Source organism: Heterocephalus glaber, unplaced genomic scaffold, assembly GCF_053883595.1.
Source record: "Heterocephalus glaber isolate CG9 unplaced genomic scaffold, H.glaber_assembly_v1.0 deba00001481, whole genome shotgun sequence".
Taxonomy (NCBI): Eukaryota; Metazoa; Chordata; class Mammalia; order Rodentia; family Bathyergidae; genus Heterocephalus; species Heterocephalus glaber.
Window position 1 is genome coordinate 1,641,866 of NW_028258317.1, and position 27,230 is coordinate 1,669,095.

A 27,230-nucleotide genomic window follows, 5' to 3' on the forward strand; every position below is an offset into this window, starting at 1 on the left:
CACCAAGGCATCCACTATAAACTGTTACCTATCTAAAATTCAATAGAATATTGTGCAATCATTAAAGACCACACATAGAAAACAGACAACTTCATGTGGAGGGACACAGCATGAAACAACTGGCCTGTCTTCTCTACAAATGTCTGTGTCCTGAGGACTGATATATATGACTTCTAAAAAAATGAGGTTCACTTGGGAGTCTGAGGCAAGAAGATTGCTATGAGTTCAAGGCCAACCTGGGCTACATAGTGAGTTCGAGACCAATCTGAACTACATAGCCAGACCCTGTCTCAAAAAATAAAAACAAAAACATTTTAAAATATAAACAAAAGAATTAAGTTCAGGTAGGCACGGTGGTGCATGACTATAATCCCAACACTCGGGAGGCTGAGGCAGAAGGATGGGTGACTGTGAGTCTGAGGCCAGCCTGGGCTGCTCCGTAGTGAATTCAAGGCCACCCTGAACTACATAGAGACCTTGTCTCAAAAGGAGAGAGTGCGGACCTGGGGATTTAGCTCACTGGTGCCACAGCCTGCCTTGCAAGCACAAGGTCCTGAGTTTGATCCCTGGTACCAAAAACAAAACAAAACAAAAGAAGAGAGAAGACTTCCAAATGCAAAATGTGGTCTTGGATTGGATCCTGTTTAGGGATATTTTTTAAATGCTATAAAGGCAATTTGGAAAAAATTGAAAAATTTGATCATAGAGTTTGCTTTAGATAATAGTACTATATTAATGTTGAGTTTCCAGTTTCCTAAATTTTATAATACTATTGTGACTGTATGAAGTTAATAAGGGACATAAGAGCTACAATTTATTTTTAAATTGTTCAGAAAATTCATATTAAAAGTCACAATGGAATGGGATAAAATATATTTAAAAAATAAAAGTCATGTATAATATATGTTATATATAATGTACATATACATGAAGGGAGAAAGAAAGTGAGTATGGAGAATGTTAACTACTGGTGATCATTGGTGATGGTACCCAAAAATTCTTTGTGCTATCCTTGCAACTCTTTTGTAAGTTTAAAATTGTCAAAAACATAGGCTAAATATATATATCTGAAATTTTGTTACATGGGAAAATGTGCTGAAATGAGTAAAAGCATGAGGATACACAAGTACATTTTCAGCACGATGTCTCAAGAATGGGCAACATGTAAAATACGTATCAGAAGGAACTAAGCTACAGTGTTACCAGTGGCACATGCTTCTGAGTGGCCAGAATCTGTTTGAGTCTTCTTTTCATTATTTTCATACTGCTTTGTAGCTATCTTTTTCATAATAATCTGGGGAAAACTGAACTACTAGAGGAAAATCATTCATTTTCATAAATGACATAAACATCGGACTCGATCTTCAAACACTTTCACATACCAGCCTGACACTTCACATCAGTGGAATTTGAAGATAAGGCATCTAATCCAAGAAGATTAAATTCTATTTACAGCAGCAATATCACATTGGTAAATTTCACAACATACTTGGAATAATTTCCCACCCAAACCTCAGAAAAGCAGGGCTGGACTACAGGATCGGTGTCTCTCAGCAGGGGCACTCCAAGCCTCCTCCAGAATCTCCTCAAGATCGCCAACCATGGGCTGGGGATTTAATTCAGTGGTTCCGGCGCCTGCTGCCTCACAAGTGCAAGGTCCCAAGTTCGATCCCCGGTACCAAAAAAAAAAAAAAAATTGCCAACCACATAACTGTGCCTGTATTCAAGAACGTATTCTTCAAAAAAAAAAAAAAACACATTCTTCTCATTCATATCTTATCATCATGTATGGTGTGTGTGTGTATAATTTTTTTCTGAACTACTGTCTATTGAAGACATAATGACACATTGTTCCCCATACTTTGGCGTACATTTCCTAAAAATAAGGACATTTTTCTACCTAATCACAATCCAACCTCAATTACCACTGATAGAATTCTACCATCTATATCAGATCCAAAACAATTTTTAAAGGTTGTCCCAGTGATGTTCTGACCAACAAAATGATCCACTCAGGTATGCACAGTGGTATACACCTGTAATCCCAGCAGTCTCGGAGGCTGAAGCATGAGGATCTCAAGTTCAAGCCCCCTTGGCAAGAAGGCCTGGGGATGTAGCTCATTATGAAGACTCTGGGTTCAATCCCCAGTAACGGAAAAAGATTACAGACCAATTATCTCATTCCCTCAATTTGGAACAGTGTTAAAACTCTTAGAATAAGCAGCAATCAATAGCCTCCAGTGGGGAAAAAAACTAAAAGATCTTCACAATACATTTGTTAGTTACATTTAAGAAACATAGCACCTCTAAAATGATTTTTTAGGACTTGCACAGAGAAAAGACTTTTGGGGAGAATTCACAGCAGTTTACCAAAGGTAAAACTTTTATCTGCACAAGTTAAAGAAGTGGTGGCATTTAGATATGTAACCTTTAGTGCCTGGGGACATTGAAAAATAAATATGATTTCCCCTGAAGTTATAGCATTGGAGATGGCATCTAAAATACATTCTTGACTCATCTGAACTTTTTCATTTGTCCTTTTAACAGAAGTCTTTTAACTGAGATAAAACAACAAGCTAGGCTAACCCTGGCCTGATTCCGTGGTTCTCATACTCATTCCCCAAGAAAGTGTCACAGGTCTATGTAGAACAGCCTATACAAGTCATAGCCATGGCAATTCTCAGTTCAGGTCAGGAGGTCCCAGTTGAGAGCACTTCAAAAGCTCCCGTGGGAGAACAACCTGTCATCTTTTATTTAAGTATCCTCTTTTCCCCAAAGCTCTGTGTTTGTCTGAAAACACAAGACCAGCAATGATGCACTGGCTCAGAACACTCGGTCATGGAGACGGACTTGCAGATAAGCCTTCGGAGCCTCACTCCAAGGATTCCTTCTGTGCTTTGGAATTTATGATGAGGTTAAAATGAGCAAAATGCAAAATCAATTGTAATTCTCCTTTCTTGTACCTGGCAAACACACTGATGCAAAGCTTTCCTCGGGGAATACTTCAGAGTTGGGGCTGGTGCTGGGGGAAGCTTCTAAAAATAAACAGTGGTGCATTTCTCCTCTTGCTCCTTGCCACTGATTTCCATTTTCTAATTAAATGATTTTCTTTACAGAATCCAAATGGAGTTGACATGCAAAGCTAAACAAGTAAAAGAGAAGGAGCAGCAAACTAGGGGGCCCAGAAAAAGGTCATCTAGGGTATAAGATCAAGGGAGATCCAAGGAGAGCTTAGGAGACAGAGGGCAGCAGCCCGTGGAGAGAGTGTAGCTGAGAATCAAGTTATCTAGACAGGTTGGCTGTATTTGAAGGGCAAGATTTATATGGACAGATTGTGCCTCCAAGTGAGTGAAAGCATTTATGTCCCCAAACAAGACATTATTCCTACACCCCAGGATCACTGATTCTTAACTCCAAATCTCAGTTGCTACAGTTAGATCTAAAATGTCCCACCAGTGTCTGGTGATGGGATCATGGAGCCACCAAAGCCGACTTGCTGTTGGGAGTGGGCCTGGCTGGAAATAGGTCACCTGAAAGGTGTGTTCCAGTTCCAGCTCTGCCTTGCTCTCTCTGCTTCCTGGCTTCCATGGCTGAGCACCTTTTTCTTCTGCCATCCTGCTTCAGCCTGTGAGCCCGCCACCCATGGAGTGAAACCATGCGCCAAAACAAACCTCTCCTCTTTTCAGTTGTGGGTGTCAGGTACTTCATCCCAGCAACAGGGAAGTGACTAAGATTTCACTCAAACTACGGTCTCCTCCATCTCTCTCTTCATCCTTCCAACAAACCCTTAGTACCATCCTTCCAGAAGCTGGAAGACACAGAGAAGTCATTTTTATTAGGTGGACCTTCAGGTTCTCCTCCTTTTTTCTCAAATGTCATGATAGGCTAATTCTACCATCCCCTTGATTCTAGAAACATCCAAGCTTACTAAGAAGTAATTTTTGGAGATCTCTGCTAGATCAAGGACTGCCCCATTCTGTTTGGCCACTTGTCACACTGAATGACAGAGGCAGTGATCATGAGCCCACCAACCCAAGTAAGTGGCAGTGGGCACCGTAACTTCAGGGTCTTTTGAGAAGCTAACTCCACTCTCCCGGGTGGGCTCCAGCTCACCCATCTTCCACACACAGCGGGAAGAGCTGGTACAAGGAGCCTGTCTCCGTGCTGGCAGCCTGAGCCACAGCTGGACATCCCATCCCACTTCTCCTTCATGCCACCCTGGCTAATGAGTTGCTGTTTACAAGAAGCAAGAGTTGACTTGGTAAGTTCCCAGAGCATAATGTAAGTACCAGATCTTGGAAGGCGCCTATGGAATTCTGCGCTGGTGGGGAAGAACAGACAAAAGGAGGAAGGATGGGAAGAGAGCCAGGGAGGGGTCAAATGGAAGGTCAGGGAAGAAGGAACCTGCCTCCTTGCTGCCCTCTCTGCAGCAGCGCCCCATCAGCCCCTCACTGGACGTGGACCACTACAGCCACCTCTAATCTGTCCTCTAGATTTCTGAGACATCCAAGTAAATGATAAACTCTAAAAAATCACTTTGATACTTCTGCATTCGATCTGGTTTGCTAATAGGGGATCTAAAATGCATGGTGCCCGACCCTTCCAGATTGCAATATTACTGAGTCCCTGCCATACCTCGTGGAGGTGGTGAGATTCATTCTCCCAATGTTTCCAGTTCTTCGGTTTCCTGCCTTTGTCTAGACTGCAAGACTAATAAGATACCTATTGCTAAAACTATGTAGACAAGTAAAACAGATGACACATATCTGCAGCTTTAATGAAACAAGATAAATCTTGAGAATGTATCCAAAGAGATATGTTACCAGTCAGTATATGATGCTGGATGAGTCAAGTCTCATATGAACATTGGCTTCCTTTTATTTTATTATTAATCTTTCAAAATCAATGGGAGCCGGGGGTTTAGCTCAGTGGTTCTGCCGCCTACCTCGCAAGCACAAGGACCTGAGATCAATCCCCAGAACCAAAAAAAAAACCAAAAACCCTCAAAGTCTAGTAAACAAAAAGGTTTAGATTGTCACTTTTAGAAATAGAAAATTGGATTGACTTCTATGGAAAATGATGAAGATTTAGGATTTTCTCACCTCCTCTTCTATTTCTTTTTGTTTGTTTTGAGACAGGGTCTCATTATGTAGTTCAGGCTGGCCTTTGAACTCCCAGCAATCCTCCTGCCTCAGCCTCCTGAGTGTAGGGACTGCAGGTATGCACTACCATCCCCAGACTCTTCTATTTCTTTCTCCTCCTCCTCCATCCCACCTTTGCCTACACCAACAGTTTTGCTTTATACATTTTACCAACAGGCTCCAGCATGAATGGTATTTCCCTGGAGTAATGTTATATTGATTCAGAAAAAAAATTTTTGAGAAAGGAAAAATTGGAAAATCCAGTAACATGAATTGATATGAGGTACTAGCCAGGCAGAGTGGCACACACCTGTAAGCCCAGGACTCAGGATCTGAGGCACTAGGTTTTAAATCTGAACCCAGTCTGAGTAATTTTGCAACTTACAGTGAGCTACATCCTCAGCCATTTCTTAATTTTTTATTGTGAGACAGGCTCTCAAAATGTTGCCCAGGCTGGCAATTCTAATTTTAATCCTCCTGCCTCAGCCTCCCAAGAAGCTAGGATTACAAGGAGTACACCACTGTGCCCAGCTGAGAAATCTTAGTTTTCAGGAAAAAAAAAAAAAAGGTTATTTTAAAAAATTGACATTATCTGGGAACTGCCCAAACAATGTATCGAAAAGTTTAAAATAGAAAGTCTTGCCAGGGATTTAGCTCAGTGATTTCACTGCCTGGCTTGCAAGTGCAAAGTCTCAAGTTTGATCCTCGGTACCAAAAAAATAAAAATAAATAAAATAGAAAGCCTCCCCTCCCCCTAACTTTGGTGCATCCATCTGGAATTTGGCCAGATGCAAGTGTGTGGTTCTGGACCTTTCCCTTAGCGTCTCTAAGACTCAGTTTCTCCATGTACAAAATGGAAGTGGACAGTGTCAGCTCCGCCTCCATGAGGGGAAGATGATCCTATTACTCAGGTGGGTGGAAGTGTTTCCAGCAGGGTTTCCGAGAGAAGCTGCCAGTGTCCCTCTGCCAAAGTCATAGTCACACGCTTCCCTCTCCGGGGTCAGCCAGGACACCCATCCGGTGGTGATCTTGCCAACCTCTTCCGCTCTGGTGTCACCACAGCTCTGCAAGCAGCCACCCCAATGAGTCAGGGCAGTAAAGGGTGGGCACCCTTGAGTCAAGCAAATGACATTAGAAAAATGAAAACAGCAGCTCAATTACGACGTCACCAAAGGAAAAATTCTCATAAAACTATCTGAGTCATGTTTACATCCTCCTGATAAATCAGACACGGTTGAAACCCGCAGATGAGCGACCACTAGGAGTCACTTAGTGACAGCTGTGTCTACAGCTCACTCGCTCCTCCAGAGACCCAGGTTCTGAGAGGCAGACAGGCTGTGAGGAGTCCATCGATTCCTCAGCACCTTCTGGTCCTCTTTCCTAGGCACCCATTGTCACTGCCCTCAGTACCTACACTGCCACCCACACCCTCCCTTCATGCTCTTCAACTGCTCCTATAAGGGGGATAGTGCCGAAGCTTTGGAAGAAAAACAGGGAAGAACAAACACACAAAGGCAGCCAAGAGTAAAATCTTCCAGAGACTTTGTCCTTTTTAACCAATCCAGCATGAAAGTTTATTCAAGTAAAATGTAAAACCCAAAAGGATTATACATTCCGTGTAATTCCATCCGGCCCCAGTTCTATGGATACTCAAAATCATGATCTCATGCATTAAAAAAAAAAAAAAAAAAAAAAAAAAAAGCTTAGAACATAAACAAATGAAAATCCAAATGCAACCTGGGAAATTCTCACTTGTTAAATCTTCACTTGCCTAAAAGTCATGCAAGTGCTCTATCAACCACATTAGGCAGACAGAAAAGCAGTGAAATTTACATAGACAAAATAAACCTCCAAGCTTCATTTTCACTTCTAATAGAAAAAATAAAAATAAATTTTAAGGCAGAACAAGATATTTTATACCTACTGTGGCAGATTAATCAAGTATCAACACAAAAGAAATTCCTGATCAGAAATGCTAAAAGAAAGAATATCACGGGAGGTGTAAAAAGAAGCCCAGGAGGTACCTGAGAAGCTTTGAGTCAATTTAAGCAAAGCTCAGAAGTCTTCATTAATATTAGTAAACAATAACACAAAGCAATATCCCCAAGGAAAGTTGAGACTTGGACATTTCTTCCCTCTCACAGTACTAGCTTACAGTTTAGTAATAGCCAGGGTGGAGGAGGAAATTCCTCTGTCACACCCCATCCCCGCCCCCAGTGCCTTTTTAAAGAGGACTGTGTTGCTGGGCAGGGGATTTAGCTTAGTGGTGCTGCATCTGCCTCACAAGTGCAAGGTCCTGAGTTCGATTGCTGATACCAAAAAAAAAACTATTCCTGGGGCTAGTGAGACTCAGGGTTTTTTTGGGGTTTTGGTTTTGTTTTGTTTTTCCTTCCTCTCCTGTCTAATAATGGATTCAACTGCCTTGAAGTCAGTAAACTCTTGAGTGGGAAACACCAAACAAACAGGGAGAGTAAGTAATGCACCAGCCAGAGGATGCGTCTTAAACCTACACTCTGAAATACTTTGAGGAATGCTTTGATAGTAAAATATTTCTTTCAGCAAAACTATTTAATTTAACTTGACTGGTAACTAAAAGTTTTCCTGGGGTTGGGAGTATAGCTTGGCAGTAGAGTTTGTATTTAGCATGTACAAGGCCCTGGCCACCAAAAAAAATTCCTAGTTATTAATAAAAATGGGAGTATTTCAATACTTGAGATTATAATCATCTAAACATCAAGTCCTAAACAGAGGGGACTGCTATGAAATCACTGCCCACCCAAAAAAGCCTGGGCTCTGTTATCACTCCGTAATCTGCCCAGTATAGGGGCAAGAGAATGACCTTCTGGTCAATTAGATGAACTGGACTAATATTAGACTAATGGTCATTTTCTTTCCTCATTCTCTATCTTCCCAATGATAAGGAAGCCAGGCTATATTTACTTCTTTTTTTGAACTGGGGATTGAACCCAGGACCATGCACTTGCCAGGCAGGTGCTATGCTGCTGAGCTGCATCCCTGGCCTCTATATTTATTTTTATTTTCAATTATCTAGCAAAAACAAATGAAGAAGCCAAGTTAATTACACACCTGTAATTCCAGCATTCTGGAAGGCTGAGGCCAGACAATTCCAAGTTTAATCCCAGCCTGGACAACTTGGTAACTAAAAGAAACCTGTCTCAAAATTAAATATTAAAAAAAGAGGGCAACCTATTCAGGACCCCTCCTGTCTCTCAGGAGCTATTTTCCATTCCTATTCCCTGTTCCTAGTCCTCAATAAGTTTTCTTACTCTTAAACTCTGTTGTTCCTTAGAATTCATTCTTCTTCAACTTTGGCAAACCCGAACTTGGTGTATCTGACATATAGGCTACTGGGAGTTACATTTATTTCCCTTATATCATTCCTATATCATTTGGAGGTCCCACTGAGATCACTGGATGGAGAGGCTGCCACACTCCAAGTGGTCATATAAATGGAACCAATGACAAATGTGCTAAACTCCTTTTACCAGGATCCACCAGATTGACCTTGTAAAGAAAGTTCATAACTGCTGAACTTCAACATGACTTCTATCTGAGGCCCATTAGATTAGCTCTCTGGAGAAAGGCCCTGACTGTGGTCTCCCCTACATCAACCCTTCCCAGCTCCAAGTAGTTAGATGGAAACTACTCCCCTTCTCCCCTAACCACAGTTAGGGATACCTCTTCAGCAGGGGAATGATATAGATAAGATATAGATATAGATATAGATAGATAGATATAGATAGATAGATAGATAGATATAGATATAGATATAATGATAATGATATAGATATAGATATAGCTAAGTTAGGTAGGAATATTGTAGGCAGTCAGACAGGGCTGGGCCCTGGAGGAGTCAGTGCAGAGGATGAGAACACAACGAAGTTGTGGCTGGAGGAGCATCTGAAGGTTAAAGTCACAGTGGCCAGATTTGCATACTTCCCTAAGGGGTGAATAGAAGCTTGAGATTATTTGTACCACCTTTTTGGGGTTTCCCATACAGACAGACCATTATCTCATTGGGGATGGGCCACACTCTCCCATGCACTAAGACTAAGAAGACTTAAGACTACAGATTACCCACCAAGGTTAATGATGTCATCCCTAAGCCCTTGTTACTACTGGATCAATATTATGTAAGCGACTATACTTGTAATCTTATTGGTTGATTATACTTTTTACCCAGGTTGTACCCACCCCCTCATGACTTTGCTCTATAAAACTTCCTTTGAGAAAATAAATAAATAAAAAAAAACTAAAATAAAAAAGAGAGAGAGAAGGGTCTGCTGATATGGCCGTGTTCCCTGAGTTCAATCCGTAGTATCCCCTACATATACAAAAAAGAAAAGAAAAACACCTGTGTGTATCAGAGGTTGTATGTGGTTGTGTGACTTGGCAAGTAAAATGCAGAGGTTACTGATAATATTTCAACCTACCTAGATGTGTGTGTGCCTGTGAAGACAGGCATTATTGTTAGTAAGCAGACATACAAATTTTCTTATTTAATTAAATGTGGGTTTGTTGTGTTATTTCATAAAATAATTTAGAAAGTTAAAAGGACTTTTTGCAACTGTGGTATAGGAATTACAAAAATGTAAGAAATAGTTTTTTGCCCATGATATTGCTATAATTACTTATACAATATTGCTAATACTAGAAAAATAAATGTTTGCTTATCAACTTTTGAAATGTAGAGTTATTCAACTCAAAAACATTTTTGATCGTGTCTCTTTACTGAGATATGTTTTGGTATTGATGCTTGAATCCAGGCCCTTTAACACTGACCTACATTCCCAGCCCTCCACCCACCTTTTTAAAATTTTGACAGAGTCTCACTAAGTTGCCAAAGTGAGACTTGAACTCGTGATCCTCCTGCCTCAACCTCCCAGGTTGCTGCAATTACTGGAGAGCACCATTATCCCCCGCTTTCCTGAACTTTCATGAGACCATCTTCCCAGAGAAAAATCTCTCTCCTTCCTAATCACGCCTTATTCATGCCAAGGCTTTTTGGTACCGTAGTACATACAATTGTGAACAAATATTATCAAGGATGAAGTACACAAAGAGTGAAATTGGATAAAAAATTTCTGATGAGCACCTTGAGACCTCATTAAGAATTGAGGGATGGGGATTTAGCTCAGTGGTTCCGCTGCCTTCCTCAAAAGTGCAGAGTCCTGAGTTCTATCCCCAGTACCAAAAAAAAAAAAAAAGAACTGGAACCACTGTTTTTTTTTTTGGTACTGGGGATTGGGAACTTGTGCTTGCGAGGTAGGTGGCAGAACCACTGAGCTAAATCCCCAGCCCTGGGACTACTTCTATCAAACCAGATACTGATGTATTGGTTTCAAAAAAACATCAAATATCTCACTAGTTTTATATTTATGTTGCCCTCTTTTTTAAAATACTGTAATAAAAACATTGAAAGAAGTTTTGTTATTAACTACATTATGTATTTTATACATGGCCCAAGACAATTCCTCTTCACTCAGTGTGGCCCAGGTGAGCCAAAAGGTTGGACACCCATGGCTGACATGATAAACTTTATGTTACGTGCACAGCCACGGGAAGAGGACAGTCCTCGGTAAGCCAAAGAGAGAAGCCTGGAGCAGATTTAGCGTCACAGCTCTGAGCAGAAGCTACCCTGAGCACCACCTTGACTCCTGCCTCAGTGAGAAAGTAAATGTCTGTTGTTTAAGCCATCCAGCATGTTGCTTCACTGCAGCAACCCCAGCATACTAAGGCAACGTGTTCTGACGATCATGATAAAAGCAATGCAAGGCCGGAGATTTAGCTCAGTGGTTTCGCTGCCTGCTGCACAAGTGCAAAGACCCAAGTTCGATCCCTGGTGCCAAAAAAAAAAAAAGCAATGCACACAGGTATTAGACAGCCCCCTTCCCACAACCCAGCACATCTAAAACCTTAAACCCTGGATGGAACCACAGGTGGGTGTCTTCTAAAACTACCTCGTTTTAACCTTCTGTGAGTTGGACAAGTTCAAGGGTTGAGGACAAAATTAACTTCTACAAGCTTTAAATGCTATACTTTTTCTATTCTTTTTTGCAAGCTTTTGTTCATGGGTTAAGATTCATGAATCTTAACTATAGTAAAATTATAGTAAAAGTGGGGTAAACTTCATTTGCATTAAACATGAAGATGGTAAAATAAAGAGATGATGATGTGTAGACCTTCTGTAAAAGTCAGATTATGGGGCTCCAAATTCTGGCTTTACCACTAGCTATGTCCCCTTGTCCTAAATCCCTGCATCTCAGTTTCTTCATCTGTAACAAAAACAACTAAAAAAGCTAGACGTGGTGGTGCATGCCTACAATCCCAGCTGTCCTGGGGGCTGAGGCAGGTGGATGGAAAGTTCAAGCCTGGCCTGAGTAACTTACCAAGATTCTGTCTCAAAAGGGCTAGATACAGTAGCTCAGCAGGAAGACCCCAGATTTAATACCCAGTAACTCAAAAACAAATTAACTAATTAAAGTAACTAAATACAATTAAGTGACTAAACACCCAGGTCAACTAACTGGTGTTCAGCGAGTGTAGCTTGACCATGTTCAAGGTAAAAACCCCTGGTCCCGTCCTCTCTCCTTCCACAGTCATGTATGTCACTGCATCAGTTCTCAACCAGCACGGAACCAACAAACAGGGAAATTATGTGTACCAGGAGCCCAGCCTTGACCAATACATCTCAATTCTCCTGGCAGCAATGTCTTTGTCTCTAAAATGGAATGAAAGCCAGGGGGGTGGCACATGCTTGTCACCCTAGCAGTCGGGTTGAAGCAAGAGGATCAAAAGTTGGAGGCCAGTCAGCGTTACACGTGAGTTAAGGCCAGCCAGGACTATACAGTGAGACCCCGTCCCCTAAAATAAAAATAACCTGGGATTAAAACACTAAGGACCGGGGCCGGGGATTTAGCTCAGTGGTTCCAGTGCCTGCCTCGCAAGTGCAAGGTCCCGAGTTCGATCCCCAGTACCAAAAAAAAAAACACTAAGGACTCCTCATTAAGGGGGTGGTAAGGCTAAACTAAGATGTACCTGGCCCATAGCATGCATTCAGACATTGACTACAATAATAAAAGGCATAATACGTTGGGCGTGGTAGCATTCACCTGTAGTTGTAACTACTTGGGAGGCCGAGCCAAGAGGATCTCTTGAATCCAGGAGTTCAAGGCCAGACTGAGTAACACAGTGAGATCGCAAAGGAAAAGAAAAGATAAAAGGGAGAGGGAGAAGGGGAGGGAGGCAGAGATGGAGGGAAAGAGGGAGAGAAGGAAAAAAAGGAACAAAGAGATAAGGAAAGAAATGCAAAGAAAAAGACATAGCAGGCCATTTTACAGGCACCTTGATCTCTCCTCCGGTCATTTTCCTCCTCTCATTTATGCATCATTTAGACAGATTATTTTTAAATGGAGAGGCTACAGTACAGCTCAGTGATAAAGTGTGAGTTTAGCATTGGTGAACTCTGGGTTTAATCCCCAGCATCTAAAAAAAAAAAATTTTTCTAATACTGATTTCAAATTCGTTTCTCAAAACAATTAATAGGAATCAACTATCAGGGGCTGGCGCTTCCCTTTCTGTGACTTGGCTGATGACCCTCCATCACATTCTCCTGTGTTCTCTGCCCCCACCTTCCCACGCAACTCCCATTCCCTATGTTAGAGCTTTCAGGAGCAGGCCATCTTCCCGGCCTGGGAGGATACAGTCCACTCTGGATGGAGGCCCAGCACTTGATTCTCCTGCCCTGGCCTCCGAGTCCAGTGCCAAGGCCGGACGTTCTGGACACTAGGGCCAGCCAAGCACTGCCTTCGACCTCCTTTCCTGTTTAAGGCCCTGTCTTTCATTTTCAAGGGAGATGAAAGTTATGAAAAGAAAAGGCATAGAATTGCAGGCATTTCTTTTCCTCAGAGTGCCTTGGTTATAAATCCAGTTTAGCTCCAAAACTTCTCTAGAACAAGGTCCTATGTAGATAGTGTCCATTAAAAAGTAGTAAAACATTATTGTTCTAACAGCAACAAAGCAAGCAGGAGGATACAATAAGACTATGAAAAAACTCTATTTTAGAATTCTTTTTTTTTTTTTTGATACTGGGGAATCAATTCTATTTTAGAATTCTGAACCTCAAGAAAAGCAAATTTCATCAGAGTAAAACAAGAAAGTAGGTAAAGGCATTGGTAGCCAGCTTGCAATAGCTAAAGCTTGGAAACAGCCCACTTGCCCATCAACTGGAGACTGGATAAAGATGTGCGGGTTTTTTTTATAAAATGGAGTACTATTCAGCCATAAAGAACAAGAAACTAGAGACATAAAAGGATGCATATTGAGGCCATACTCTTAAGTGAAATAAACAGGACACACATGAGTAAATACTGAATAGTTTCTCTAGTGTGAGAAACTAAAAGTGTAAATAAGGACCAAAATGTATAATTGATAATGTCAAATGGGAAGAAGAGGTCTAAAGGGAAAAGGGAAGTGGGAAGGGTAGGAGTAGGGGAAAGGAAAGAGAAAAAGGAAAAAACATGAGAAAAGGAAAAATGGAAACAAAGTCTTTGTTAATAGGGAGGGGTGGAGAGGGTGAAGGGAGAGCAGGGGAATGGGGAAAAAATAAGAACCAAGATACATCATGGAAAGTTACAAATTCCCAATGATGAATGTAACTGTAGTGTATACCTAAAATGTACCAATAAACTTAACGAGAAAAAAAAAGACATTGGTAGCCAATGTCTTTGTCACAAATGTCAAAAGGGGAGCTCTTACAACTAGATGTTAACAACAAGGTTTCTTTATCAGATATAATTCTGTTTCAAACTTTTTTCTTTTTTGGGGGGGGCATGTCTGAAATCCCAGCTATTCATGAGGCTGAGACAGGAGTTCAAGGCTAGCCCCAGAAACTTACCAAGACTTTGTCTCAAAATAAAATAAAAATGGTCTGGGGGTGCAGCTCAGTGGTAAGGTGCTTGAGCAGAGAGGAAGAGAGAGAGAGAGAGAGAGAGAGAGAGAGAGAGAGAAAAGAGAGGGAGGGAGGAAGAGGAGCTGGAAGGAAGCAGTTCAGTTCATTTGTTCTGGACCCCAGTCTAAGGAGAAAGGTCAAGAAGAAGGGAGACTGAGGTGTCTGGTGGAATTTCAGAGCTGAGTAAGCAAAAAGAAGCACCAGGGAGCCTGGGGAGGGGAAGGCGGCAGGGTGAGGCTCCGCCTCCTTTCCCTAGGCTGGCATTTCTTTTCTTTTCTTCCCTAGCCTCCAGGTGGCACAGCTGACCCAGCACCACCTACTTGGGAACTGAAAGGTGGGACCCAGGACTGGGCAGGTCTGAAGAGTAAATCAAAGAAACACGCCTGTTCCCAGGCTTGGGGGTGGGTGTCATCCTGTAGCACCCTCCTTGCGGGCACTCAGCACTTGCTTAGAAATATTTCTGTTGCATTTTACTAAAGCCAGACACTCTCAGAACGCTAGTGGAAATTGTTGGTGGTTCAATTTAAGCTCTTTTGCTCTCTTCAAGTCCCAATAAAAAGATTCACATTTATGTGCACGGTACATTGCCATTTGTATCATCTCATCATATCTGCTTGCTGAAGATCCGCATACATCTAACCTACAGACGCCTATCTACAGGATGTGCATTCTAGACAGAGACAAGTAGAACAGGGTTTCTCAGGGTTATCCGTGCTACTGATGTTTTGGGCAGGACAATTCTTTGTTAGGGCGGGGGCTGTCGTGTGCACTGCAGGGTTCAGCTACACCCCTGGTCTCTATCCCTCCTTCCCACCTCACAGGACAGGCCAACCTCTCAGGTCCCTTCTGCTGATTCCAGTCCTGAGATGTGGCCAGTGTTTACAGCAGTAACTGCCAACACTTCCTCCTTAGTAGTAGAGCTTTCTCACACTCTCACATGCACAGGAAGCATTGGAAATTTTATGAAAATGCAGATTCTGGTTCAGTAAGTCTGAGCTGGGACTCAGGATTCTTTATTTTTATCATGCTCCTGGTGATAGGAACACTTCGGATCACCAGAGGAGACTTTGAGTAGGAAGAGGCTGCAGCACAGATTTAGTAAAAGGAGGGAGCCAGGTGGGAAAACTTGGCTGACATTCAGGAGCTGTAGGACCTCCTGGTGGTTATATCCCCACGAGCCCCAGAATTGTCCTTTAAAAATGATAGTGATTGCAAAAATTAAGTAGGACAGTGGAGGTAAAGCAAGGAACTTAGCATCTGGCATTCAAAAAATGTTATTCTCTTCCCCTTCCCTTTCCTTCCTCCTAAACTCCTCCTATCACCATGCCTTGCAAACCTCTTGGCCTAGGCATCCCTGGGGATTATGGGGAATTCCCCAGAAGAGAAAACTCAATAGATTCTGAATGGGAGTTGTCAAATCATTCCTCTGTCTTCACACCACAACATCTGCCATCCTTTGGAGACCGTGGATTGTTTTGGTAATGAAGCATAGGGTGAACAGACTATTTTAAAACAATGTGCACATTGTGAATGCAGGCGAAAGCAATGGCTTCCCCTCCCCCTGGCCCATCTCTGGGCCATACTTAGCACCCAGCAAATGATCCCATACAGGAATCATCACAGACACTTGGGACATGATCTAACTTTCCAATATAGTTTATTCATTTTCTTCCCAAGACAAATGAATTCTGCTCATCCCTAATAGTGTCAGAAAGGACACCCTTTGCTACCCTTTGCAAAGACAAAAATGTGATGCAAACTACTAATTTGCCAAACTAAATATAGCTTTGGAATTACAGAGCACCTAGGCCATAGACCTTTGCGTGTGTGTGTGTGTGTGTGTGTGTGTGTGTTTATTACCAAGGACCAAACCAAGGGGCAGTCTACCACTGACTACAACCCCAGCTCTTTTAAATTTTATTTTCACACAGGTTCTTGCTAAATTGCCCAGGCTGGCCGTGAACTTGCAATCCTGTCTCAGTTTCCCAAGTACCTGGGATTACAGGCATGTAGTACTAAACCTTGATTTTAATGCACGTGCAGAAAAGGCTTCTGAATAAGGGTTATTAAGTACTTGGTTTGCTAGAATATGAACTAAAATTTATTCCTTTGGGAAAAATTACCCCTCCAACCCCCCACATAAAAGCAATTAAACAATAATGTCTTTCTCTGTAGGCTCCATTGAAAAAGCACTCCAAAATAGGTCTCTGCCATTGTTGTACTGTGGCCCAGGCAGTCGGCTAGTGAAGCCAGGGAAATGAGGTCAGCCTTCCTCACACCTGCTACACACACCTCACCCACTGGCCAAAACTCAGCACTGGAAACATACCACGGAGCAACTAACTGCAGGGCCAGATGAGGGCAAGTAGTGTCCTAGCTCCCCTTGGCCTTGAGGGGTCTCAGCTCCAGGAAGCACTAGCTCAGTCCCAGCCCACAGGCTCTCCTCAAGCACCCTGGACAGGGCCATGGGGTATGGACAAGATGGCCACCTCTTCCTGGAACTTGGTGTGGTGTGGGCACAGTTCTATGCACATGCTCTTCTAATGCACAAGAGATTAAAATCCTGGAATCCCTGGCAAAATTCTTACCAATGCAGGGCACTCTGGCCATGTTGGGGAAACTATCAAGTCAGCATCTCTGTCAACCTGGATATGCGGCTCTGTCTAGCTTCACTGCTTATCCATCCTCTGCCCAAGGATAAGTTTCCAAGATCCCTGCTGTGCTCAGAATGTTTATGTCCATGCCCACCTACCCCAGCCCCACCAAAATTCCTGTATTGAAGGCTAATCCCCAAAATGATGGAAATAGGAGGTAGGGCTGTTGGAGTGACGGGAGCGTAAGGGCAGGACCCTCGAAAAGAAGGTTAGTGCCCTTTTAAAAGAGGCTCTGGAAGAGTGGGGCATGGTGATACATGGGGTGGGGGCTGAGGCAGAGGGGAATCGAGAGTTTGAGGCCAGCCTGGGCTACATGGAGAGACACTGTCTCAAAAAAAATCACCACCCCCCCAAAAAAGAGGCCCTAGGGATCCCTAACTCGTTCTACTAAGGACACAGTGAGAAGGTGTCATCCTATGAACCAGAAAGTGGGTTTTCACTGCACAATAAATCTGCCAGGGCCTTTAATCTTGGACTTCCTAGCCTTTCTGTGGTTTATAAACTACTCAGTCTTTTTTATAAAAAAAATTTTTTTAGACTGCATCTTGCTATGTAACCCAGGCTGCCTCAGCCTCCCCAGTGCTGGGATTATAGGGGTGTGCCACTACACCCAGCTTTCAGTTCATGGTAATTTATTATAGCAGCCCAAATGGGTTAAGATAATTCCTTGCTAAAGTAAGTGCAAAGCAATACAGTACATCTTTACATAGTATTTTTGTTGTCATTGTTGTTTTATGACACTGGGGATTGAACCCAAGGCCTTTGCACTGAGCTACTTTATAATTTTTATTTTGATGCAAGGTCTCACAGAGTTGCCAGGTTGGACTTGAACTTGCTATCCTCCAGGCTCAGCCTCCCAAAGTGCTGGGATTCCAGGACTGCACCATCATGGCAGGCTTCACCTTAACATAGTTTGAAGGAAGGTCAGCATTTTTAGCCCAGCATTGCCTATCTTTAAACAATACCTCAATTCTTCACCAGTTCCAGGCAGCAGATGCGGAGTTCAGGGGTTCCTGAGCATAAAGCTCGGGTGGAATCCACTGACCAGAATTCCAGAATTGCCTCTAGGTTCTACACATAAAAATCACTCAAGACCTAAGGCCAGCAATTTAGGATGTACCACTATCTGCTTACTTAGGAATTTCTCTGGGGACCTAGTCCAGGGTCCGTTTCCCTACTTCCTAAGTTAGAGATAGGACTGCAGATGTGGGCTGACCAGGGGGACTCGGTATCCACTCTAGGCTCACACCCTAGAGGCCAGAAGTTCTCAGCTCCATCTGACATCACCAGAGCCCATTTAAAAGCCAGTCAATCTCCAGGCTCCCTGGAGATATGAGATCCCGAGCTCTTGCTGGGACCCAGAAGTCCCTGCATGGATGCTGGAAGTGAATGAACCATGTGTCCAAGTAAACAGGGCAGCACCTGAGAAAATCAGGTATCTGGTGCTGGACAGAGGTCTTGAAACAGAGTGCAGACTCTGGAGCTTTTTGCATTTCAGTTAGGCAGCTCCCTTCCATAGACATTTTGCTTATGTGGACTCTACTGTCCCAACAGCAGACACTGCTAAAAAGAAAGCTTTTCACAGAGGAACCACAAACTTGGTCTGGTGCTATTGCTTTTTGCTTTTTAAATCATGCTGCTTGTGAATCCCTGACTACTTTTTCTAACCAACACACTTGTTTATAAGAAGAAACACCTCCTACCCCAGGAGCACAGTGCCAACTGGTTCCTTCCACTTGGTAGACAGGTCTGGGCTAAGAGGGGAGACTATTCTGATCAAATTCAGTGGCCGCCTCCTGCTCACTATTGACCTGATCTCTGTGTTTCCAGTGGAGGTTTGATGACTGCTTTGAAACTTACTGTGATGTCTTATATGGAGCTGAGTTGTTATACATCTATCTACTGAAGGGGAAACTCAAAACAAAGCAACCATCATAGTAGCTGCACCAAAATCTATGCATGACATGCACATCAAGTGAATGTTTTCTGCTTTCAGATCTATAAGGTATGCTACAGGGGCCAGGGATTTAGCTCAGTGATTCTCCCGCCTGCCTCGCAAGTGCAAGGACCTGAGTTCAATCCCAGGTACCAAAAAAAATATATATATCATATAATGTTTGCTATAGGTAAAGAGAGAAAAACTTGATAAGTAAGATGAATTTAAGAAATAAAGTAAAAGAAGACACTGTAATACTTAAGAACTAACTCAGCTGGGCATGATGGTACATGCCTGTAATCTCAGCACTCGAGAGGCTGGGGCAGGAGGATCGCTGCTGTGAGTTCGAGGCCAGCCTGAACTACATAGTGAGACCATGTCTCCAAAAAAAAAAAAAAAAAAAAGAAGTAACTCAAAGCTGGGCACACTGGTGCACCTGGGAGGCTGAAGCAGCAGGAACAGTGGATCATAATTGAAGGCCAGCCTGGGTCACTAAGGGAGATCCTGTCTCAAAATAGAAAATAAAAAGGGCTAAGGATATAGAGTACTCCCGAGTTTGATTTTGAGTATCACAAAGTAAAAAAACAACTCTAAATAATGTTTCTGCTGTGTCCACTGTAATTACATGGTGCTGGGAAATAATCTATTGAACAAGTAAACTCTATGCAAATCCATCAAAAGTTAAATAAAGAAAAAACGGACTGCATTATCTAGGCTCTTCCAAAAACCACTGTCACTTCAATCTTCACTGAAAATTGTCCCTTTATATATTAAGCCATTTTCTTGCCATAGTAAACAGTCAGCTCATTCAAGTTTGCAAGGTATCTTGCAGCAGATATCTCCTTCTTTGAGAAGGAGAAAGGAGAGTCCCGATAGCATGCATCACCCTGGGAGCTTAAAGCCTAAAATTGGGATGCTCAAAATTGGGTTTCCTTCTCCCAGTCAGGGACAATTTCTGAGTTATTCAAAAGGTGAGTAAAATAGAAACAAAGGAAGAAGGAAAGAAAGAAAGAAAGAAAGAAAGAAAGAAAGAAAGAAAGAAAGAAAGAAAGAAAGAAAGAAAGAGAGAGAGAGAAAGAAAGAGAGAGAGAGAGAGAGAAAGAAAGAAAGAAAGAAAGAAAGAAAGAAAGAAAGAAAGAAAGAAAGAAAGAAAGAAAGAAAGAAAGAAAGAAAGAAGGAAAGAGAGATGAAAGAATTACCAATGGTGCAAGTGCTTCAAAAGTAAGGGCCGGGGATTTAGCTCAGTGGTTCCGCCGCCGCCGCCTGCCTCACAAGCCCAAGGACCTGAGTTTGATCCCCAGTACCAAAGAAAAAAGTAAGGGGAAGAGAGAATGTCAAATTAAACATCTCAAAGTCTAAGGGACAGGGCCAGGGAGAATTTAGGCTTGGAGAACTCAAAGTCAAAGCTTCTTGATAGGAGTGAAGAATGAACAATTGATCTGCTATATAATTGCTTGAATCTAAAAAAATAAACTTTTAAAACTATGTACTTATCATCTACATCAGTGATAAAACTAAAAAGAGGACTTTGGTCAATTTAAGAACGTACTAAGCCAGGCATGGTGGCATCCACCTGTAATCTCTGGGAGGCTGAAGCAGGAGGGTCACAAGTTTGAGCCCAGCATGGGCAATTTAGAGACTTAGTGGACCCTGACTCAAAATGAAAAAGTAGAAAGAGCTGCAGAGGCAGCTCAGTATGGAAGGCCCTGGAGTGAGTCTCCAGTACCACAAAAAAAAAAAAAAAAAAGTAGGAGGAGGAAGAGCAAGAGGAAGAAGGAGAAGGAGAAATGGAGGGAGCACAACATGTGCAACATAGTCCCGTGTATGTCTCATTAACATGAGTTTGGAAATAGGTTTTGGCATCCCCATCTTTATAGATAAGTGACCTAAGATTCCATTTTTGTGACATACTCAAGGTCTTAAAGAAAATTTGGCTAAGGCACTTTGGCAGCACATAGTTCTAGATAACTACAATATCTATATATATGGCCAAACATCAAAAATATCCACAAAGCCTCCACCAACCCCTAAGGAGAAGGAGGGTTCAAAGAGGAGCAACTTTCCTCATTGCCTTCTGCTGCTCTCTCCACTTCCCCTGACACCCATACCATGACCCCTCCGCCAGCACATGAATCCTCCATGAGACTGAGAAGACAAAACAAATTACGACGTCCAAGCCCTCAGAGCCACTTGAGGGAAGCCCCCTGGTCTCACGCTCATCCCTGTCCTCTGCTGGAAGGACACCAGCAGTCCTGTGTCTCCTCCAGCCGCAGGGCCATTCGGTCACTCTGACACTGCCACCAGGAAGAAAGAAGTTCCAGTTCCATGGCTGCTGTCCTACTCAGGTTGTCCCCTCCGGGCCTGGCAAGCACTCGTGCTTTTGGATGGGAGCCAGAAGTGCAAGGAGACAAAGGCGGGTGAGGGCTGCAGGTGCTCCCAACCTCTCCTCCCTCTGTCCGCTGGGAGCATCCCCAATCTCATGATTCACTTCCAGAGGAAAAAAGGAACCCACCACTGACCCCAGCAGAAAGCATGTCCTGTTTTCTTGAAGGAAGAAAGGAGAGGCTTGGTCACATTTTTTGGGGGGTGGTACTGAGGATCGAACTCGGGACCTTACGCTTGCGAGGCAGGCAGCAGAACCACTGAACTAAATCCCCAGCCCTCTTGGTTCATTTTTATGGTACTCAACTTTCAAGAGAGTGAAGAAAAGAACAGAAATTAAATTTATAAATGTTTTGCTATTAAAAATGTAAAAAAATGTATAAATAGCCAGGCATGGTGGCACACGCCTGTACTCCTAGCACTCAAGAGGCTGAGACAGGAGGATCACCGCAAGTTTGAGGCCAGCCTGGGCTACGTATTCAGTTCAAGACCAGCCTGAACTACACAGTGAGACCCTGTATCAAAAAATAGATAGATAGATAGATAGGTAGATAGATAGATAGAGAGATGATAGATAGATAGATAGGCAGACTTGCATGGGATTTTTAGTTTTCTAAGAAGCTAGCATCCTAGACCTAGGCACATCTGTAATCCCAGCAGTGGGTAGGTTGAGACAGGAGGATCAAAGTGAGTTTAAGGCCTGCCTGGGCTACAGAGTGGGTCCAAGGCCAGCCCAAACTACATAGCAATACTCTGCCTCAAAAAAAATAATAATTAGGGCCGGGGACCTAGCTCAGTGGTTTTGCCGCCTGCCTTGAAAGCGAGTTCGATCCCCAGTACCAAAAAAATAATAATAATAATAATAATAATAAAGCAAACAAACAAAAGCTAGCATCTTGAGCTGGTCCACAATTACAGTTCTATAATCCTGTAAAATCATAATTCATATCTATGCTAATGTCACACCAAGACTAGAGAATCCTGCACTGTCACTGGAAGAGCTCAGTAAACTCCCCAGGGTAAGAAGGCAGGGTGGCCATTCCTTACATCTTAAAAACATTTTCATCAACCAAAACTGAAACAAAGTTTCAACCTTGGGTTTAATTTAGGTATTTTGTTACTTTGGGCATTTCGTGTGTGGAGGAACACTAAGCTACATCTCCACTCCACCACCCCCCCCTTTTAAATTTTATTATGAGATAAGATCTCCCTAAATTTCCCAGGCTGGCCTGGAATGTGTGATCTTCCTGCACGCTTACTCAGTCTCTTAAATACACTAGTTAGTTATACACTACTGAAAGTCAAATGGACAAACCCCCAAACTTCCTCTCTGAGTCATTTTGCTTTTAGAATAGGGTTAGTTTCAACTTGTCTATAATATATGCCTGAAAAATTTGTTGAGGGGGCCAATGTACAAGATTTGAAAAGTAGTCTTGTATGTTCTTAGCAGGGATTCTTATGAAAAGTTGACATTTGTAAAAGAGAGGGTTATTTTATCTACCATCATTGTGTACAGAGCTCCCTCAGCCACAAGCCACACTAACTGCTGTCAGGTAGAGTTGGTACCAGTGGGTAACCTAAATTTAAACCTTTTTTTAAACTTTGGAGAAGATCTACATCTAGGTGCTGGGTTCACTCATATAAAGAAATTTTGCCAGCTGGGCATTGTGTTGCACACTTGTATTCTCAGACACTAGGGAAGCTGAGGCAGGACGACCACAAGTTCAAGGCCAGTCTGGGCAATTTAGCTAGACCCTATCTCAAAACAAAAAACTAGCTGGGTGTGGTGGCACATGCCTGTAATCCCAGCACTCAGGAGGCTGAGGCAGGAGGATCACTGTGAGTTCAAGGCCAGTCTAGACTACATAGTAAGACCCTGTCTCAAAAAACAAACAAAAAATCAAAACAAAAACTAAGCCAGGTGTGGTGGTGCCCCGCTTGTAATCCCAGTACTCGGGAGCCTGAGGTGGGAGTATCAACGAAAGTTTGAAGCCAGCCTGGGCTCCACAGTGAGCTCAGGGCCAGCCTGAACTATAAAGACCATGACTCAAAAAAAAAAAAAAAAAAAAAACCCAAACAAACAAAAAATTAAAAAGAGCTGAGGATGTAGCTCATTGGTGAAACACTCCTGTGTTTGACTCCCTGCACTGCAGAAAAATGACAAAAAAAATTTTTTCTATAAAAACTGACTAAAATTGTCAAACCGCATATGTACACTGATCAACTACTTTCACAGGATCTATGCTAAATAGTCCAAGCAAATGGTGACTCTGTGTCTCCAAGATCAAAGAACAGCTGTTGGAGAAGTTACTTCTAGCCAGAGCATCAATTCTCCCAGCAGTGAAACGTGTATAAAATTAAAGACTGGAACTAAACACCAAAGCTCTGGTCTTCAGAAGTAAATTTTCAGCCCGCTCCTGTTTCAACTGTTAAAATCCTTCATCACAACCTCCAATCAGATTCAATTTCCCCATTATTTGAAACATTTCTCATCATCCTAATAACCAGAGACTAGTGATAACAACTGTGATAGAAATCTGGGACGTGGGCATTTTAAGGGCCACCAAATCTATCAGGCTCGTATCTAGACAAGAATTATAGTAACTAGGAAGTCCAGAGTGTTAGTATGTTTAACAACATTAGCGGGTTAGTTCTAAAAATAAAATATTGAAAGTTTTGGAAATAAAACAACCAATGAGTCGTATTTTCCTCACTTGATAAGTTAAGACAATCTACTTCCCTTTACACGGGAGAGATCCTGAGGCTACCAAGTCAGAATAAGCCACTTATGAAAGTGAAATGAATTCTGAGGACACTGCTCTGGACGCTTCAGGCCGGAAGCAGGGCCTATGGTCATGCCAGGACTGAGATAACGGGGATTTCAAACTGTTTGTCTCATCTCAAAGCCTGGCTTTCCCTCTTAGGATAGGACCTTAGCATCCCAGAAAGCCACAGCAATGACAATGAACTCTACTGCACAGTCTGTTAGGTACAGACTGGGGAGACCCAGGTGGTACTGCTTTTGTTTTTTTCTGGATCAGGACTACTCGCGTTGGTGCAATACAAGGTAATTTCAGGGTCCACAGAGGGCCCACATCATCCCAGCCAAAGGAGAAGATGCCCTTCATGGAGAGGGCCAAGGGTCAAAACTGGGGAGGAGAGAGCTGGCAGCTGGACAGCTCTTTAGAGTACGCAAGTCTTTATGTTTAAAGAAACAGAGGGTTATAAATAAGTAAATAAAAAAGCAAATAGAGTAAAATCCTTCTCAGATATACCTCATATTTAGCCATGTTACTATGAAATAGTACTAATGAATGACGGGGAGGCTGCCAGCCTGGGAGGAAAAGGGGCTGTTTAATTAAATTGGGAACACTTCCAGGAAGGAAAGTGCCATTCTTAAGAGAACTTAATCAGAACAAAGACAGGGAAAGAAATAGCCTTCGACCGCAAAGGCAGGTGGGCTGGTGCACCACCAGCCTTCAGGCGCTTGTGAGCAGCGCTGAGGGCGCTTCCTGGGAGAAGTAACAGACGTGTGTAGGTCAGGTCTCTCTTAGGAAGCTGGCCCAACTATCGACACGGCACCCAAACTGCAGCGGGGAAGGGTTCTGTTTTGTCAGAGTCCGAGCACGCAGTCTATCGCAGCCAGACCGCTACACAAGAAACTGGCTTTACCGGGTCTGCCAAGCTAATCCATCGTCTTTCTAAACAAACCGTCTCTTCCCCCAGGCGTCCCCTTTTCGTGGGTTGGGCGGGATCCCCAGGTCTGGCGAGCGTCTTGCGTCAGGGCCGGGGAGCTCGGCGCCCCGGCGACCGGAGCAGCTCCCGCCCGCTCCTCTCTGCGCGCAGCTCGACCGCCGCCTTCCGCTCACCCGGCCACCTGCGCCACCGCTCCCGGGCGCGGGCGCGCAGCGCTCACCCGCCTCGTTTCAGTTCCCTCCGCGACAGTTTCCGTAGAATTTCTCGGGCCGCCAGAGTCTCCTCGCTCTTACGCCTGAGGGCGCGCCGCCTCCCCGGACTTTACAGAAAGGGCTGGCCCGGGATCTCCCCCACCATCCGCTCCCCAAAGTGTCCCCGCGATGGCCCCGAAGAGACGCGCCGGCTTCGTCACGGATAAAACCCCAGATACACCCTCAGGACAAACTTCCCGGCCCAGCCCCGGGCCTGGCCCACCCTCTCGTTGCCTCCTGCCTGGTCTCCGGAGTTCAGCTCTCTGGACCCAAATTCCAAAAGGCTCGGGCCGGCTGGGGACCAAGGCATCCCAGACCTCGGGCTCTCTGTCTGTGCACAGCTCTTGACTTTCGAAAACGGCCCAGCACTGCCACCCCAGGAGGAGACCCGCGTCTTCCCCACAGCTGCAACCCGGGGCTTCACGCCCGGTCCGCCCGGGTGTGGACAGACGGCCACAGCTGTCTTTCCGATACAGCTACTGCCTGGCCATCTCTGCTGTGTGTGTTCCGGGGTCCTAAGTTTATTTTTTTAAATCGTATATAAGTCAATAAGTACTGAGCAAAGCAGCCAAAAGCCCGACCCTCCCCAAGCCTAGGAATTCAAGCGCACATGGCCAAAGCCCGTCCAGCACACCCGCCCTCCGCACACGATCCGCTCGGCAAGGACCCTAAAAAAGCCCTTAAAGCCCCTGGAGCCTCCGAGGGCTACCAGATCTATAGCTTCCCGCGCCCACCCTCTCCCACGCCCGGAGACACCCCCGCACGAGTGTCCCGGGCGCTCCAGTCCGGACACCCACCTCTAGGCGCCGGCTTCCGAGGGACTGGGTTCCAACGCGACGCGGCTCTGCCTCCAGACTGGGGCGTCCGGGAGAGTCGGGGACCGGCGCGCGGCAGAGCCGGGCTGGGGCCAGCGCATCTGCAGGGAGCCGAGGCCGCGGGGCGCGCTGGAGGCCGCCGAGCCCCGCCCACCCCTCCCGGCCTGGCACCGCCCCGCCCCTCCCCGCCCCTTCCACATCCCTCCCCCGCGACTCCTCTCTGACTCTGACCAGATCTAGGCACCCACCGAGAAACGAGTGAGCGGAGAGACTGGATGGACGGCGGGGTGGCGGGGTGGATGGGGCGCGCGGGGCTGGATGTTTTCTAACTAGGGAGAGCTCTGAGCATCTCGCTCTGTGGACAAGTGTCAGCGCGTGGGTGGGCGTGACGGCGTGCGTGCCGTCTGTGCGTGTGTGCACATGTGTGTGAGTGCATGTGGGTGCCTGTGCGCGCTAACAATCCCAGGAGCTCCTGAGTTCCTACCTGCGGGTTGAGAGAGACCCTGGTCCCTTAGCACAGCGACTGACCCCGGGTAAACGCGACCGCATGGCAGCCTGGCGAGGGACTCCTGGTGACAGTAATGACGCCCTCGTGTGTTCTGGGGTTCCCTTGATGTGGCTAAGAAGAGGACACACGCTTGACGATCTCTGGCTCGCCAGATCCTTTACGCTGCCCTCCCCGTGCGGCAGCCGGTGGCTTTGTGGTGTCAAAGCGCGTGTGGCCACAAGGGCCGCGGTGGGGAAGGAGGCAGCTGATGCGCAGCGTGGGGCTCGATTAGGCAGGTGGCCAGCCATCCCTCCTTCCCTCCCGAGCGGGCTGAAATTTCAGTCTGTCACCCCCACCCCCATGAATATTTAAATAATGTTAATGACCCTTTGAAAATGGCCCGTCTAGAAATCCTGAGGGAGGACACTGACGCTGCGGGCAGAAAATGGCATTTGGAGAAAGCAAGCCATTGTGCGTCCTACTGTGCTTTAGGGCACGGTCTCTGAAGGAGGCAAACATTGCATGAAGTCAGTGATTTCCCAGTGATTCTCTGTATCCAGCTTTGCAGGTCAGAGCCCCTTCGCCCCCCTCCCAGTTTCCACCCTGGGGTGGCCTGAGGCTTTCTCAACCCCTAGGAGAGCCCTGGAGTCCTCTTCTGGGAGTGAGTTTGGCCTGTCAAATACAGCTGGAAAAGACACTGCTAGGGCCTGATTCCACTTTCCCAGACCACAGTTTCCTGATTTCCAATACAAAGAAGCGGTACTGGGAAGGACTGAGAAAGCCCAACTCCTCCAAGGACACAGCAAAGCACCCTGAGAAAGGGCTCTCCCGGCTTCCTTCACACCTTTACCAGGCCAGAGAACATCTACAAAGGGGTCCTGAATGTCAATATGGCTC

The 27,230-nt window shown here is 44.5% G+C and overlaps 1 protein-coding gene across 11 annotated transcripts in view; it reads right to left on the minus strand.

Moving 5' to 3' along the window:
• The window catches only part of Palm2akap2 (PALM2 and AKAP2 fusion), a 504,788-nt gene that overhangs the window by 85,350 nt on the left and 392,208 nt on the right, over positions 1-27,230 (minus strand). The window contains exon 1 of one of the 11 annotated variants that reach the window (XM_087183583.1): positions 25,829-25,981. The exons of 8 other annotated variants lie outside the window; for them this stretch is intronic. The gene's annotated coding sequence lies outside the window, so the exon portion shown is untranslated. Of the gene's footprint in view, positions 1-24,756; positions 25,696-25,828; positions 25,982-27,230 lie in introns of those variants that run through there. 2 more of the 11 variants (XM_087183582.1, XM_087183581.1) reach the window with 2 other exon arrangements.